The 12,542-nt window shown below is 43.7% G+C and overlaps 1 long non-coding RNA gene across 1 annotated transcript; it reads left to right on the top strand.

Moving 5' to 3' along the window:
• Nucleotides 1–8,052: 8,052 nt before the first annotated feature.
• LOC115158987 (uncharacterized) lies at nucleotides 8,053–12,300 on the top strand. The gene is made up of 2 exons (XR_003868797.1): nucleotides 8,053–8,091; nucleotides 11,986–12,300. It is a non-coding gene; the product is annotated as an uncharacterized LOC115158987 (long non-coding RNA).
• Nucleotides 12,301–12,542: the final 242 nt, after the last annotated feature.

Here is a 12,542-nt window from a genome sequence, read left to right as displayed (position 1 = left end):
TATTCACCCTCTGAATGGCACACACAAATAATCCATGTCTCAATTGTCTCCAGGCTTTAAAATCCTTCTTTAATCTGTCTCCCCCTTCATCTACACTGATTTCAAGTATATTTAACAAGTGACGTCAATAAGGGATCATAGCTTTCACCTGGTCAGTCTGTCACAGAAAGAGCAGCGTAAATTCTAGACTATTGTTATACACTTGTACAAGATATTGTTGCAGTCAAGAGCATTCATCCATCCATCCCTCAGAAGAAAGCATCTCCCTTGGACTCTGCCGTAACCCAACCTAGAGGGAAATCCAAACTTGTTTTTGTATACTCAATGTATTTTCAAACAGCAACTATCAGGAACAGTGGAGGCTCCTGAGAGGAGGAAGGGGAGGACCATCCTCAATGAATTTCATAAAAATTGTGAAACTTTAAAAGTTATCCTTTTAAGATAAAACTAAACTAAATATGTTCACATGTCAACAAATAATTTATTAAAACACAATTCAGGTCTATAGTAACCTCAGCAGCACTCTGTAGGTTAGCACCATGGTGTAGCGGTCCCGTGTGGCTCAGTTGGTAGAGCATGGTGTTTGCAACGCCAGGGTTGTGGGTTCGATTCCCACGGGGGACCAGTACGGGAAAAACAATGTATGAAATGTATGCATTCACTACTGTAAGTCGCTCTGGATAAGAGCGTCTGCTAAATGACTAAAATGTAAATGTATGTAAAATGTAGCTGGAGGACAGCTAGCTTCTGTCCTCCTCTGGGTACATTGACTTCAATACAAAATGTAGGAGGTTCATGATTCTCACTCCCTTCCGTAGACTTAAACAGTAATTATGACAACTTCCAGAGGACGTCCTCCAACCTATCAGAGCTCTTGCAGCATGAACTGACATATTGTCCACCCAATCAGAGAATGAATCTAGTACTGAAAGCATAAACTACAGCTAGCTAGCACTGCAGTGCAAACAATGTGGTGAGTAGTTGACTCAGAGAGAGAAAAAGAAAACCGTTTTGAACATTAATTTCTTCCAAAATTAATAAAAAATTGTGAGACAGAGAGCTTTGATTGTATTATTGTGTTTAAACTTTCACTTAGCTAGCAAATGCAGCTAACTAGTTTAGCCTACTCAAACACCCGGCTCAAACCGAGAGGGATGCTATGTTAGCTAGCTGGCTATGGCTATCCAACACAAGTCAAGGTAAGCTTTTGGTTTGATTAATTTATTGCCACTGGGGCCCACCGGTATAACTGCTAAACTAATTTCTGACTGTACACTGTACTGCATGATTGTACCAGGTTTACTAACACGTTAGTTCTAGTAGTTCTAGTTGACTATGACGTGACAACGATGTAGGCTGTGTGTAGCGGTTAGCGGTCATGATATGAAGGTTTGGCTTGGAAAGTTTTTTTGGGCTGACGAGTTGTTCATCGAAGTCCACAAGCAAAGGGGAAACGTGAGAGGAGGAGAGTGCATAGATAGTTGCGAGAAGGAATTATATATAAAACAAGCAAAGTGAGCATGCTGTTTTTGTGGCTGCTATGAAAGTGAACTGTTTGCGTGTGATCTGGTGTGTTTTCATTCCGACGATTCTGTTGGAAAACATTTCTTAAATGGAAGCAAACAATGAAATGGGGATAAACATACCTGAATTTGTCAAATATAAACTCTTGTTTGCAACTGTTGGACTAATGATTACACCCTAGATTAGCTAGATGCAGGCAAGAGTGTGCAAGGTGGTATTGAGCGTAACACGATCACCTTGATTACTCAAAATTCTCTCAACATTTGCACCTACATTGTACACTTTCATTCATTGGCTAGGTTGTAGCAACCTCATGATGGGTACAGGAAACATTTTAGTATCATGTTGTAGCCTAAACCTATCGATGTTACATTGAGCTGGATGAATGGAATATGAATGACAGTCATCCAATATGCTGTAATAGAAATATGGCCATGCTCATTAAAAATAATACACTGCTCAAAGAAATAAAGGGAACACTTAAACAACACAATGTAACTCCAAGTCAATCACACTTCTGTGAAATCAAACTGTCCACTTAGGAAGCAACACTGATTGACAATAAATGTCACATGCTGTTGTGCAAATGGAATAGACAACAGGTGGAAATTATAGGCAATTAGCAAGACACCCCCAATAAAGGAGTGGTTCTGTAGGTGGGGACCACAGACCACTTCTCAGTTCCTATGCTTCCTGGCTGATGTTTTGGTCACTTTTGAATGCTGGCGGTGCTTTCACTCTAGTGGTAGCATAAGACGGAGTCTTCAACCCACACAAGTGGCTCAGGTAGTGCAGCTCATCCAGGATGGCACATCAATGCGAGCTGTGGCAAGAAGGTTTGCTGTGTCTGTCAGCGTAGTGTCCAGAGCATGGAGGCGCTACCAGGAGACAGGCCAGTACATCAGGAGACGTGGAGGAGGTCGTAGGAGGGCAACAACCCAGCAGCAGGACCGCTACCTCCGCCTTTGTGCAAGGAGGAGCAGGAGGAGCACTGCCAGAGCCCTGCAAAATGACCTCCAGCAGGCCACAAATGTGCATGTGTCTGCTCAAACGGTCAGAAACAGACTCCATGAGGGTGGTATGAGGGCCCGACGTCCACAGGTGGGGGTTGTGCTTACAGCCCAACACCGTGCAGGACGTTTGGCATTTGCCAGAGAACACCAAGATTGGCGCCCTGTGATCTTCACAGATAAAAGCAGGTTCACACTGAGCACGTGACAGACGTGACAGAGTCTGGAGACGCCGTGGAGAACGTTCTGCTGCCTGCAACATCCTCCAGCATGACCGGTTTGGCGGTGGGTCAGTCATGGTGTGGGGTGGCATTTTTTGGGGGGGCCGCACAGCCCTCCATGTGCTCGCCAGAGGTAGCCTGACTGTCATTAGGTACCGAGATGAGATCCTCAGACTCCTTGTGAGACCATATGCTGGTGCGGTTGGCCCTGGGTTCCTCCTAATGGAAGACAATGCTAGACCTCATGTGGCTGGAGTGTGTCAGCAGTTCCTGCAAGAGGAAGGCATTGATGCTATGGACTGGCCTGCCCGTTCCCCAGACCTGAATCCAATTGAGCACATCTGGGACATCATGTCTCGCTCCATCCACCAACGCCACGTTGCACCACAGACTGTCCAGGAGTTGGCGGATGCTTTAGTCCTGGTCTGGGAGGAGATCCCTCAGGAGACCATCCGCCACCTCATCAGGAGCATGCCCAGGCGTTGTAGGGAGGTCATACAGGCACATGGAGGCCACACACACTACTGAGCCTCATTTTGACTGTTTTAAGGACATTACATCAAAGTTGGATCAGCCTGTAGTGTGGTTTTCCACTTTAATTTTGAGTGGGACTCCAAATCCAGACCTCCATGGGTTGATAAATTGGATTTCCATTGATTATTTTTGTGGGATTTTGTTGTCAGCACATTCAACTATGTAAAGAAAAACGTATTTAATAAGATTATTTATTTCATTCAGATCTAGGATGTGTTGTTTAAGTGTTCCCTTTATTTTTTTGAGCAGTATATAATCCTCCCTCATCTTAAAAGGCACCGATCGCCACCGATCAGGAAATAACTCTGATCAAAGGTTGGCATACTTTTACAGCGTTCGATTCATCAGCTGTACGATATGATATAAAAATGTGGAAAAACGTAATTTTGCCTGCAATGGGCAGCTATGCTTGTAATAAGCAATGTATAGAGGCTAATACTGAAAGTACTTAAGTTTAATCCTAGTTATTGTACTACACACACTACATCAAATCAAATCAAATCAAATCAAATTTATTTATATAGCCCTTCGTACATCAGCTGAAATCTCAAAGTGCTGTACAGAAACCCAGCCTAAAACCCCAAACAGCAAGCAATGCATGTGAAAGAAGCACGGTGGCTGGGAAAAACTCCCTAGGAAAAACTCCTGAGAAAGGCCAAAAACCTAGGAAGAAACCTAGAGAGGAACCAGGCTATGAGGGGTGGCCAGTCCTCTTCTGGCTGTGCCGGGTGGATATTATAACAGAACATGGTCAAGATGTTAAAATGTTCGTAAATGACCAGCATGGTCAAATAATAATAATCATAGTAGTTGTCGAGGGTGCAACAAGCACGTCCGGTGAACAGGTCAGGGTTCCGTAGCCGCAGGCAGAACAGTTGAAACTGGAGCAGCAGCATGGCCAGGTGGACTGGGGACAGCAAGGAGTCATCATGCCAGGTAGTCCTGAGGCATGGTCCTAGGGCTCAGGTCCTCCGAGAGAAAGAAAGAAAGAAAGAGAGAATTAGAGAGAGCATATTTACATTCACACAGGACACCGAATAAGACAAGAGAATACTCCAGATGTAACAGACTGACCCTAGCCCCCCGACACATAAACTACTGCAGCATAAATACTGGAGGCTGAGACAGGAGGGATCAGAAGACACTGTGGCCCCATCCGATGATACCCCCGGACAGGGCCAAACAGGCAGGATACATGGCCAAAAGTATGTGGACACCTGTTTTTCGAACATCTCATTCCAAAATCATGGGCATTAATATGAAGTTGGTCCCCCCTTTGCTGCTATAACAGTCTCCACTCTTCTGGGAAGGCTTTCCACTAGATGTTGGAACATTACTGCAGGGACTTGCTTCCATTCAGCCATGAGCATTGGTGAGGTCGGGCACTGATGTTGGGCGATTAGGCCTGGCTCGCAGTTGGCGTTTCAATTCATCCCAAAGGTGTTCGGTGGAGTTGAGGTCAGGGCTCTGTGCAGGCCAGCCAATTTCTTCCACACCGATCTCAACAAACAATTTCTCTATGGACCTCGCTTTGTGCACGGGGGCATTGTCATGCTGAAACAGGAAAGGCCTTTCTCAAAGTTGGTAGCACAGAATTGTCTAGAATGTCATTGTATGCTGTAGTGCAGTCTCGTTCTGTGAGCTTGTGTGGCCTACCACTTCGCGACTGAGCCGTTGTTGCTCCTAGATGTTTACACTTCACAATACCAGCACTTAGAGTTGAACGGGGCAGCAGCAGAAATCTGATGAGCTGACTTGTTGGAAAGGTGGCATCCTGTGACGGTGCCACGTTGAAAGACAGTGAGCTCTTCAGTACGGGCCATTCTACTGCCAATGTTTATCTTTGGAGATTGCATGGCTGTGTGCTCGATTTTATACACCTGTCAGCAACGGGTGTGGCTGAAATAGCCGAATCCACTAATTTGAAGGGGTTTCCACATACACTTGGCCGTGTAGTGTATATGGTCACCAATCACTGTGGGTGGAAGAGTGAGCCAGGAAGCAATTTGTTTGTTTAGTTGTTCTAAGAAACTATAGATATTGCAATGGTCTGCACGACTAAGGACTGAAGTCCTTTTCAGATGCCCAGCTTCATTAATTAAAGGAAATGTTTTTTTGGTCTGTATGGTATTGTCCATATTGATATTTGTATCTATTTTAATGATAACAAGCTGTTATGAAATAAATTACATATTTTTCATGAAATTAATATACTGACTAAATGTAATGGTTATTGCTGGTTGTTTTCAACAGAAGTAATTAAAACTCAGTCTATGACAACATGCGCATGGGTGTTACTTTAATGCTAGTTCATATCTTTTGCAAGTATGATAGGCACCCATCCCCCAACCCAAACATACACTTCTTATATTTGTATATGTTTCAAAGAAAGAATATTATAGGCACATGGGTGTATGAAGAGTAATCTAGATGCACAAACGTTGAAGGAAGAGACTTTTTCAGAAGCAAGACATTCAAGGGGTCCTTTTCCTTTCAGTTGTTTCCTACCAAGTAGCAAGAGATCGAAGTGTCTTTTCTCTCAGATGAGCAACTGTATTTTTAGCTGCCAGTGTTTTGTTATTTGTTATTTATACACAAAAATATAAACGCATCATGCAACAATTTCAAAGATTTCACTGAGTTCCAGTTCATATAAGGAAATCAGTCAATTGAAATAATACAGATATGCATCTGTTTGTCACATATCTTTTTTTTTCTTCGGAAAAACAGTCAGTATGTCGATCCAGAGCATCCTAAGCTTGCTCAATGGGTGACATGTCTGTTGAGTATGCAGGCCATGGAAGAACTGGGACATTTTCAGCTTCCAGGAATTGTGTGCAGATCCTTGCCACATGGGGCCATACATTATCATGTTGAAACATAAGGTGATGGCGGCAGATGAATGGCACGAGAACGGGCCTCAGGATCTCGTCACGGTATCTCTGTGCATTCAAATTGCTATTGATAACATGCAATTGTGTTCCTTGTCTGTAGCTTATGCCTGCCCATACCATAACCCCATCGCCACCATGGGGCACTCTGATGACAACGTTGACATCAGCAATCCGCTCGCCCACCCGTCTGCCATCTGCCCGATATCTAAAAATGCTACCGACAAAGAGGGCTGCCTCGCTTTTAGTTCTTAGGAAACTTTGCAGTATTTTGTTTTTTTATGTATTATTTCTTACATTGCTAGCCCAGAAAATGTTATGTGTTATTACATACAGCTGGGAAGAACTATTGGATATCAGAGCAGCGGTAACTCACCAGCACTTCCAGCACTACCAGCATTATGACCAGGAATATGACTTTCCCGAAGCGGATCCTTTGATCGCACCACTCAGGGCAATTGAACTGATTCCAGAGGCCGACCCAGAACAACGTCGGTGAAGGAGAGGTACTCGGAGCGGTCTTTTGGTCCACACCTCCCACCGATTCTGAGTATCAGGGATTGTAACATGCTCTGTTTCATGAAAAACACTGCTCTCTCAGGATATACTGTTGGAGTCTGTCCAGCCATCTGGATTCTCAGTTCATCGTGCTGACAGGAATAAATATCTCTCGGGGAAGAGGGCGGGGGTGTATGTTTCACGATTAACGACTCATGGTGTAGTTGTGATAACATACAGGAACTCAAGTCATTTTATTCACCCGACCTAGAATACCTCATAATCAAATGCAGTCCGTATTATCTCCCAATATAACTTTCTTTGGTTATAGTCTCTGCCATGTATCCTCCCTTAAGCCGATACCACGACGGCCCTCAAGGAACTTTACTGGACTTTATGCAAACTGGAACCCACGTATCCTGAGGCTGCATTTATTGTAGCTGGGGATTTTAACAAAGCAAATTTGAGGAAAGGGCTGCCTAAATTCTATCAGCATATCGACTGTAGTACTCGCGCTGCTAAAACACTCGACCACTGTTACTCCAACTTCCGGGATGCATACAAGGCCCTCCCCCGCCCTCCTTTTGGCAAATCTGACAACTCCATTTTGCTCCTCCCTTCCTATAGTCAGAAACTCAAACAGGAAGTACCCGTGCTAAGGACTATTCAACGCTGGTCTGACCAAACGGAATCCACGCTTCAAGATTGTTTTGATCACGTGGACTGGGATATGTTCCGGGTAGCTTCCGAAAATAATATTGATGTAAACACTGAGATGTTGAGTGAGTTTATCAGGAAGTGTTTAGGAGATGTTGTACCCACTATGACTTAAAACCTACCCTAACCAGAAACCGTGGATAGATGGCAGCATTTGTGCAAAACTGAAAGAGCAAACCACCGCATTTAACCATGGCAAGGTGACTGGAAATATGGCAGAATACAAACAGAGTAGTAATTCCCTCCGCAAGGCAAACAAACAGGCATAACGTCAGTATAGAGACAAAGTGGAGTTGCAATTCCACAGCTCAGACATGAGACGTATGTGGAAGGGTCTACAGACAATCACAGACTACAAAAGGAAAACCAGCCACGTCGCGGACACCGACGTCTTGCTTCCAGACAAGCTAAACACGTTCCTTGCCCGCTTTGAGGGTAGTTACAGTGCCACCGACACGGCCCACTACCAAGGACTGTGGGCTCTCCTTTTCCGTGGCTGACGTGTGTAAGACATTTAAACGTGTTAACCCCCGCAAGGCTGCCGGCCCAGATGGTATCCCTAGCCGCGTCCTCAGAGCACGCACAGACCAGCTGGCTGATGTGTTTACGGACATATTCAATCTCTCCCTATCCCAGTCTGCTCTCCCCACATGCTTCAAGATGGCCACCATTGTTCCTGTACCCAAGAATGCAAAGGTAACTGAAGTAAATTATTATCGCCCCGTAGCACTCACTTCTGTTATCATGAAGTGCTTTGAGAGACTAGTAAAGGATCATATTACCTCCACCTTACCTGCCACCCTAGACCCACTTCAATTTGCTTACCGCCTCAACAGGTCCACAGACAATGCAATCGCCTGCACACTGCCCTATCCCATCTGGACAAGAGAAATACCTATGTAAGAATGCTGTTCTTTGACTATAGCTCAGCATTCAACTCCATAGTACCCTCCAAGCTCATCATTAAGCTTGAGGCCGTGGGTCTGAACCCCACCCTGTGCAATTGGTACTTGGACTTCCTGATGGGCCGCCCTCAGGTGGTGAAGGCCGGAAACAACACCTCCACTTAGCTGATCCTCAACACTGGGGCCCCACAAGGGTGCATGCTCAGCCCCCTCCTTGTACTCCCTGGTCACCCATGACTGCGTGGCCAAGCACGCCTCCAACTCATTCATCAAGTTTGCAGACAACACAACAGTAGTAGGCTTGATTACCAACAACGACGAGAAAGCGTACATGGAGGTGAGGAATCTGGGAGTGTAGTGCCAGGAAAACAACATCTCACTCAACGTCAACAAAACAAAGGAGATGATCGTGGACTTTAGGAAACAGCAGAGGGAGCACCCCCATATCCACATTGACGGGACAGCAGTGGAGAAGGTGGAAAGTTTTAAGTTCCTCGGCGTACATATCACCGACAAACTGAAATGGTCCACCCACACAGACGGTGTGGTGAAGGCGCAACAGCGCCTCTTCAATCTCAGGAGGCTGAAGAAATTTGGCTTGTCACCTAAAACCCTCAAACTTTTACAGATGCACAATTGAGAGCATCCTGTCAGGCTGTATCATCGCCTGGTACAGCAACTGCACTGCCCACAACCGCAGGGCTCTCCAGAGGGTGGTGCGGTCTGCACAACGCATCACCGGGGGCAAACAACCTGCCCTCCAGGACACCTACAGCACCTAATGTCACAGGAAGGCCAAAAAGATCATCAAGGACAACAACCACCCGAGCTACTGCCTGTTCACCCCATTATCATCCAGAAGGCAAGGTCAATACAGGTGCATCAAATCTGGGACCGAGAGATAGAAGCTATTTTTCAATCTCATGGCCATCAGACTGTTAAATAGCCATCACTAGCACAGAGAGAGGCTGCTGCCTCACAGACTTTAAATAATTGGCCACTTTAATAAATGGAAAACTAGTCACTTTAATAATGTCACTTTAATAATGTTTACATATCTTGCATTACTCATCTCATATGAATATACTGTATTCTATCCTATTCTACTGTATCTTAGTCTATACCACTCTGACATTGCTTGTCCATATTTATATATTCTATATGTTGAGAAATTGTTAGATATTGCTGCACTGTCGGAACTAGAAGCACAAGCATTTCACTACACCCACAATAACATCTGCTAAACATGTGTATGTGACCAATAAGATTTGATTTACAGTTGAAACCAGGATTCATCCATGAAGAGCACACTTCTCCAGCGTGCCAGTGACCATTGAAGGTGAGCATTTGCCCACTGAAGTCGGTTACGACGCCTAACTGAAGTCAGGTCAAGACCCTGGTGAGGATTGCGAGCACGCAGATAAGCTTCACTGAGACGGTTTCTGACAGTTTGTGCCAAAATGATTTGGTTGTGCAAACCCAAGGTTTCATCAGACGATCCCGTAGGTGAAGATGCCGGATGTGGAGGTCCTGGGATGGCGTGGTTAAGCGTGGTCTGCGGCTGTGAGGCCTGTTGGATGTACTGCCAAATTCTCTAAAATGAGGTTGGAGGCAGCTGATGGTAGAGAAAATTCTGGAAAAACTCTGGTGGACATTCCTGCAAGTCAGCATGCCAATTGGCATGTGTTGTGTGACATTACTGCACATTTTAGAGTCTGTCCCCAGCACAAGATGCACCTGTGTAATGATCATGCTGTTTAATCAGCTACTTGATATGCAACACCTATCAGGTGGATGGATTCTCTTGGCAAAGGAAAAATGCTCACTAACAGGGATGTAAATAAATTTGTGCCCAAAATTTGAGAGAAATAAGATTTTTGTGTGTATGGCAAATTTCTTGTCACGGATCCCCCCGGTACTGCTGCTCATTCTGTTCACCGGTTCCTGAGGTCGACGTCACCGGCCTTCTAGGCTGCAATGAACTGTGTCATTACGCACACCTGGTTCCAATTCCTCACTGACTGTATTTGTGTAAATGTGCACTTTGTTTCCCCATTGGCTGTTGATTATTGTTCCCATGTCTGTTGGTCGTGTGAGTACCTATGCGTTGTCTCAGCCTGTGCTGCGTGTTTTGTGCATTTGTGTTTTTACGGGTCTCGTCCCGTGTCGTTCTACGAGGTTTACCCTCGCTCTTTTGTTTGGGTACATCCCAGTGTTTTGTATACGTGTTTGTTTTGGGTGTATTAAAAACCCCGATGATGTATTCCTGCGCCTGTCTCCAAATCCTTTACACCAGTGTGACATTTCTGGGAACTTTTATTTCAGCTCATGAAACATGGGACCAACACTACATGTTGCGTTTATATTTTTGTTCAGTATAGTTTTATATAAACTACCCACTGGTCACAGACGTCAGTTCAGCGTGTAGTTTTGATTTACATTTGGTTGAGTTGTCAACAACATGAATTCAACATGAAATCAACAAAACATTTCACCATGTCATTGGATTTTGGTTCAAAGTTCGGTGAAAAAAAGACAATGCCCTTACATTGATGACTTTTTGCAAATCCAATACATTTTCCATGTTGATTCAATGTCCTCACATAGATATTTTCTGTTGAAATGACATGGAAACAACATTGATTCAACCTGTTTTGTCCCCAGTGGGATAGTTCTATAACAGCAAAAATCAAGTATTTCTTAAACTATTTTACCTCAGCAATTTAACAGCATTATTTTCATGAAACCCTTTCTTATTCATCAAAACAACCATTGGTGTGAAAGGAGACAGAATCTTGGCAGTATCAGACACCACTTCATCACATTATGTCTGTGAGGACAGCTATTTGTTGATAGAACCACAGTGTTCATAGCAAATTCCATTGTCCCTTGACCCACGGAACACTAATAGTCATTACTCTGATACAATATGCTTGGACTTTCCTCTGATGCTGTCCCGGTTGCATAACTCTGCTTTGTCAAAACGAAAGTGCACTTTAGACTATATTTAGAAATGGGGGTTGAGATGAGTTTAATCAAGTTGGTGAATGGTTCTGTTTTATACCACCAAGATCAACAGTATTTACATAACGTTTAACTGAACTATGATGGTACTTATGTTAAATAGAGTTCCCTCATAAGACTTTTTTTCAACCTAAGCTCTTTTGAGGATAGTTGTAATTGACAAAATATAATGTTTATGCTACATCAGAGTATGGTCTTTGAAAAAATGTACACTATGTACAGTATAAAGTATGCTTTGTTTTGGTATTGTGTGTGTGTGTGTGTGTGTGTGTGTGTGTGTGTGTTATATTACTGTCGGTAACACGTCTGTCCCATTTTGGCTGGTGTGGGTGAGGACAGAAAGAATATCAATGATTTACACATGATTTAAACTAAATGTGCTCACCATTTCTGATGTATCTATGCAAGTCTGGATCTGGAGCTCCAACACTGTTGTATTGAATTTGAAGGCTTCTAGATATCAAATAATAAAATATCAACCACTAATCTTCCCTAATATGCCTTGTTTTATTTGAAACACACACATCTAGATTTCCAAGGTTGTCCTATTGATTGTTTGTTTCACTGTGACCACATGAACAGCTTTCTCTCTAGGTCACAGTATTTCAGTGACAGAGTGAAGTGGATTGATCATATGTCATGTTCTCCTGCCTCTTCACAGGACAAGGAGTGACCGGCTTCATGTGGTGTCTCCATCACCATGAATGGGTCTGCAATGGAACCTGTTACATGGCCCACAATAGAGGCCATGCATATGTGGGAGAACACTACAGTCTGGAGAGCACGCTGCTCTTATCACATGGGTGTCTTTGTCCTCAGATGCATTGGTGTGGTCGTAGAAATACATTCCATTTATATACTATGGGTGTGCTATACTTTGATGTGTTCAGGCTAATGGAGATTGACTTGAGCAAAATATGTGTCTTGTATATGACAGACAAGCAGGCAAAGATAAAATAAATCCATATAGTTCATGTTTGGAATATCTATATTTTAATTAACATAGCATGTCTATGATTTTCAAAGGGATCTTAAATGTGATTCTCCTCAGCTAAAAGATCATTTCATTACATGTTTTTAAAGGTCCAGTGCAGTCAAAAACTTGACTTTCCTGTGTTTTTATACAGTTGAAGTCAGAAGTTTATATACACTTAGGTTGGAGTCATTAAATCTCATTTTACAACCACTCCACAAATTTCTTGTTAACAAACTATAGTT

The sequence above is a fragment of the Salmo trutta genome, chromosome 22, assembly GCF_901001165.1.
Source record: "Salmo trutta chromosome 22, fSalTru1.1, whole genome shotgun sequence".
Lineage (NCBI taxonomy): Eukaryota > Metazoa > Chordata > Actinopteri > Salmoniformes > Salmonidae > Salmo > Salmo trutta.
The sequence above is the reverse complement of the archived record's forward strand: the minus strand, read 5'-3'. Positions and strand labels throughout refer to the sequence as shown.